The following is a 6,310-nucleotide window of genomic DNA, read 5'->3' on the forward strand; positions in this document are numbered from 1 at the left end:
ATTATATATATATATATATATCAACAGCATTATATATATATATATATGTATTGCCAAGTGGCAGCATCAATGGACTCAAGCGTTGCAACGGTAGTGAGGTTGGCCCAGGATTGGGCAATGTTTCGTTCTGCTGTGCATAGGGTCACTGTGAGTCGGTACCAACTCGATGGCACCTAACAACAACAACAATATATATATATATGTTCAAACCAATCTTGTTTTACTGTGTCCCAAAAGTTAAGGAATGTTGCATTTTCATTCTTGTTTACTACTAGGAATTTTTTTTATTTCAATTTTTTTTTCATTTGTAGTTTAAGCAGAGTTTTATACCATTTCCATATATTTGATTCCCGCAGTCTTCTTATTATTGATGTGATTTAATTCCACAGATCTTATTATCGATTTCTAATTTTATAGAATTGTAATGTGAGATACTTTGTATTATTTTGATTCTTTAAAATTTATCAAGGATTGCTTTGTGGCCTCACATATGATTTGTTCTGGAGAATGATGCATGTGTACTGGACAAGAATGTGTACTGAGTTTTTATTGGGTGGAGTGTTCTCTATATGTCAGTGAGGTCAGATGATTGAGATTGATTGTGTTGCTGAGAACTATATCTTTGTTAAATTTCATTCTAGTTGTTCTTTCTTTCAAAAATGGTGTGTTAAAGTCTCCTAATACTATTGTAGACTTGTATGTTTCTCTTTTAAATGATCTTAATCTTTTCTTTAAGGAGCCCTGGTAGCGTAGTGATTAGGAATCGGGCCGCTGACCTCAGGGTTAGCAGTTTGAAACTACCAGCTGTTCCAAGGGAGAAAGTTGAGGCTTTCTGCTCCTGTAAAGATTTACTGTCTCGAAAACCCTGTACAGGATCACTATGAATCGGTGTGACTCCACGGCAAATAACAACAACAACAACAACAACAACCTTTTCTTTATGTATTTTTGGGGCTCTTTCATTGGGTTCTTAGATATTTATTATGGTTATGTCCTCTTGCTGGATTGACTCTTTAATCCTTAACCCTTATGCTGAATTTTCCTTGAAGTCTACTTTATCAGAACTTAATGTTGCCACTTTTACTTTAAAAAAAAATTCTCTTTGTCCTTAATGTGTGCCTCTTGTTGGCAGCATATTGCTGGGTTCTGTTTTCTTATCTATTGTGCCACTCTCTTTCTCTTGACTGGTGTATTTAATACAGTTACATTCAATGTAATTAATGATATGCATGAATTTATTGATATTATTTATTTAGTTTTTTAAATTATGATATTGATAATTTCTTTTGGAAATTCTGTGCTGAGTTAAATTTGTTATCACATTTTGTTTTCATTTTCTTCATTGTTGTTGATTTTGTGTTTTCTAAATTCTTCTGATTATCTTCTTTCTTTGGTGTAAAGGTTTGTTAACTTTCTTTGTGGTTGTATTATAATATATTTTTATCTTCCAAGGCTTAAAGTAATTTGCTTTATTTTGATACCCTTCTGACTGCCTCTTCACTTGGAAGTTTTCTAATTATGCCATTTATTGCTTGTTTTGCTTTACCGTTGTAGTCATTTGCAGATTGATGCCTCTAGTGCTTTATTTTCAAGTTTACTTCTTTTTGAGAACTACTTTTTTTGGATGGTTTCTGGGTGGTATTGTCCTGTATCTTCATCTTAGATTGTTGTCTTGGATTGTTGGCTCTCTGTTCAAAGAATACTCCTTAGCATTTCTTGTAAGGTTGGTCTGACTTCTACAAGTTTCCTTTGTTTCTGTTTTTCTCTGGAAATGTCCTAATTCTACCACTGTATTTGAGGTACAGCTTTACTAGATATATAATTATTGATTTATAATATTTTTCTTTCAGTATCTTGTATATGTCATTCATTGCCTTATTTCTGCCAAGAAATTGGTGTTTAGTCTTTTTGATTGCCTTTTGTAAGTAACATTTCATTTTTTTCTGAGTTGTTCTTGGTATTCTTTCATTATCCTTGATTTTGGGAAATCTGATTATATCTTGCTGACTTTGTTTTGGAATCTATTCTGTACAGGATTCATTGAATTTCTCGAATGGGTAGCATTTTGCCTTTTATTATATTACAAATGTTTTATGCTAGGAAATATTCAGTAGTTCAGTGTGTGTTTGTGTATGTGTGCTTTGCTTTCCCCTGTTCTGCAATTCTGATCACATGTAAATTCTTCCTCTTGATGCTCTTTCATATAATACTTAAGCCTTAATTCTTTTTTTCTGATTTTTTTCCTCATATAAATTGTGTCAAGGGGTTTGTCTTTTAATTTGCCAATCTGTTCTTCAGTTGATTCTCTTGTATTCTTTTGTCCTTCTAATGTCTTATCTATTTCTGAAATTTTATTGTGAATTGAGTGAAGGTTAACAGACAAGATCATCGGCTTTACATTCAACAATTTATACGCTTTGTTTCATTTCAATGACTACAACCACCTCCCTCAACAACAGTTACACCATTCCTTCCTGTGCCTTCCCTATGACATCTTATATTTCACAAATGAACAAAGCAAAAATACTTGACATGCATGTACAAAACAGAAACTATGTATTCATTTAAATGTCCTAAGGGCATGTTCTGCAAGTCAGCTTCCTTCCCACAGGCTCACAGCCTTACACAATCTATGGGCCTAGAGTCCTCAGCTGCTCTGTTTCTCCATGACATCACCTTTGCCACCGTCTCTGTTGCTGCTGATTTTCTAGGTAGGATCTCATGTTCCACTCAAGCTCTTCCATCTTGATGATCCTGGGCTCATCTTTACCTGAAATGAAAGATTAAGTACTCCCCCATTTGGTTACACTTCTTCTACAATTACACTTGTGACAAATCACAATTAATTACAATTTAATCATAAAATCCTACCAGCATTATCCCTCATCCCCCTTCACCAGATCTATCTGGAGAAAAGGAAAACTACTCAGTGGGGATCCCATCTTATCCCCCTCATGCTAAAAAAAAAATAAAAAACAAACACACTCAGGAAAGCTTGTAAGGCAGCCATCTTTTCTTGATGCTTTTCTTGTTGCTATCATCATCATTCAATATTTTGCCCATTGTGGTGTTGGTGGCTATGTGCCGTGGAGTCAGTTCTGACTCATAGCAACCCTGTACAGGGTTTCTGAGGCTGTAAATCTTTACGGGAACAGAAAGCCTCATCTTTCTCCTGCGGAACAGCTGGTAGTTTCAAACTGCTGACCTTGTAGTTCACAGCCTGATTCGTAACCACTACGCTACCAGAGCTCCTTATTTTGCCCATGTTGTTGTTATTGTTGTTAAGTGCCATCGAGTCGGGTCCGACCCATAGCGACCCTGTACAGGGTTTCCAAGGGTGTAATTCTTTACGGGAGTAGAAAGCCTCATCTTTCTCCCGTGGAGCAGCTGGTAGTTTTGAACCGCTGACCTTAAGGTTCGCAGCCCGATTCGTAACCACTACGCTACCAGAGCTCCGTGTGTCAGGGCTTGACTTTTTTCTTCAGTTCTTTCAGCTTGACAGATGCTTAGCATGTTCTTCCCTTTTGAATCTCTGTTGTTGTTGTTAGCTGCTGTCCAGTTGGCCCCAACCCATAGCAACCCTGTATAGGGTTTTCAAGGAATAGCTGGTGAGCTTGAACTGGTGACCTTGCAGTTCAAACCAGCTTTGCAGTCCAGTGCATTAACCCACAGCACCACACCTCTTTTGCAGATTTCATTATAATATTGGACTTTGTCTTCTTGAACTACCCTTTGACATTTTCTTTTCACCTCTTTTACTTGATCATTTCTTCCATTTGCTTTAGTATCTGTATGCTAGGGAGCAAGATTCAGTCTCTTCTGGCATTCATTTTGATTTTTTCCTTCTTTCTTTTCTTCTTAATGCTCTTTTTGATGCTGGAAGATGAGTCCTTTAGGTTGAAAGGCACTCAAAACATGATTGGGAAAGAGCTACCTCCTCAAAGTAGAGTTGACTGTGAAGAGGTGAATAGAGTAGAGCTTTGAGACCTTCATTTGCTGATGGGTCACAACTCAAAATGAAGAGAAATAGCATCAAATACCCATTAATAATTGGAACATGTGATGTTTGAAGTAAGAATCTAGGAAAATTGGAAGTTTTTTAAAAATTCCATTTTTAAAAAATGAAATGGAATGCATAAAGGTCGATATCCTAGGCATTGATAAGCTGAATATGAACTGGAACTGGCCATTTTTAATCTGACAATCACATGATTTACTATGCTAGGAATTACAAATTAAATCTATCATCAAAAAGAACACTTCAAGATCTAACTTGAAATAAAATGTTGTCTGTGATAGGATAATATAAATATGACTACAAGGAAATGAGTTAATACCAATGTTATTCAAATTTACACACCAACCACTAATGTCAGAGATAAGGAAATTGAAGAAATCTACCAACTTTTTTAGTCTGAAATCAATCAAATATGGAATCAAGATGTGTTGATAATTACTGGGGATTGGAATGCAAAGGATGGAAAATATAGCCTTGGTGATAGAAACGATGCTAGAGATTGCATGGTATACTTTGGTAGTCCAATGACTTATTGATTGTTGTTGTTGTTAAGTACTGCCAAGTCAGTTCTGATCCATAGTGACCCTGTATAGGGTTTCTGAGGAGCAGCTGGTGAGTGTGAGCCACCGACCTTGCAGTTCAAACAGCTTTGCAGTCTGGTGCATTAACCCACAGCGCCACACAAATACCTTTTTTAAACCACATAAAAGATGACTATATACATGGACCTCACCAGATAGAATACATAGAAATCAAACTGACTGCATCTGTGGAAAGAGACAGTGGAAAAGTTCCACATCAACAGCCAAAATAAAGCCTGGGGCAGACTGTGTAACAGACCATCAGTTGCTCATATGCAAGTTTAGGCTGAAGCTGAAGAAAATTAAAACAAGTCTGTGAGACCAAAATATGACCTTGAACACACCCCATCTGAATTTAGAGCTCATCTCAAATACAAATTTGATGCATTAGACACTAACAACTGAAGACCAGAAGAGTTGTGGGATGACATCAAGAACATCATGGGAAGAAAGCAAAAGGAGTAGCCCCAGTATCAGCTGTGAATTTGTTAGTGTGAGTGTCAGTCCTGCACAAATCTTCTCACAGAGCACCTGCCACATTCCTCTGTTCTCACTCACTGGTTTGCAAAGTCACTTGGAGATTCAAGCTTCAGTGTTACAATGCCAAGTGAGTCCATTATGAGAATTTCAGCACCAGCTCCAGGTTTAACCTCCTGAAACTTGGGGCCTCCTGAAGCAGTGTGGAGGACGGGTTTCTTCCAACTGTGATTTAGCTCTGTATGCAAGCAGAATTTTATCTGCTCTCTAATACAAAGGTAAGTAAAAAAGCATTCCTAGTAGGGTTCCAGTTCACACATGCACAGGTTTATTCCAAAGCAAAATACGTTTATGCATGTCTCTGAAATAAGTGAATGGCTGCAGACAAGTTCTCTCTGTGATACACAGTGTCTTAGTGTCATTAGGGTGTCTTCAAAAAGAAAAGATAATCAAATGAGTGGCTTCTGAGGGAATCTGCTGAGTCGGTCAAATACAAGGTAGAAAAGTCATCTCAGAAGATTATGATGACTATTTTATGGAATACCAAGAGGTAATCTTCATAGATATTCTCAAAGCACACAACATTATCGTGGGAGCACCTTATGAAGAAATTTTAAGAAAATTAAAAGCTGCATTGGTGAGTAAGAGGTCAGTAAAGCTGTACTAAGGATATTTTTCCCTTCACATTACACCTGTTCATTCTTGGAGAGCAACAAGGATTTTTTACAAGAATTTCATTGGGAATGATTACCACATCCACCCTATAGCCCTGATCTTGCCCCTTCAGTCTTCTTTTTGTTCCCCAAACAAAACCATTTCAAGGGAGCACAATTTGACTCCCTTGGGGATTTATAAACTGCCATTTTGACATGGTGTATACTGCTACATGTTGTAGAGTCAGTTCTGACTCATAGTCACCTGCATTTTTATCTAAGCAGAAACTCTTATCTTTCTTGTGTAGCTGGTGGATTCTAACTGTTGGCCTTGTGATAAGCACAGCAAAGGATAACCCACTATGATGACATGGAGCTTAAAAACATGTTTGTGGTAAAACTCCATTATCTTTTAATTCCCTTTTGCCCTACACTCTTTGAAGTTCCCTTTTACATCAAAGAGTGCAGAATTCCTTGGAGGAAAGATTGCTGTTGTTGATAGGTGTCATCTAGTCGGTACCAACCCATAGTGACCTTATGCACAGCAAAAAGAAACACTGCCCAATCCTGGGCCAAACACA

Source organism: Chrysochloris asiatica, unplaced genomic scaffold, assembly GCF_000296735.1.
Source record: "Chrysochloris asiatica unplaced genomic scaffold, ChrAsi1.0 scaffold00103, whole genome shotgun sequence".
Classification (NCBI taxonomy): Eukaryota; Metazoa; Chordata; class Mammalia; order Afrosoricida; family Chrysochloridae; genus Chrysochloris; species Chrysochloris asiatica.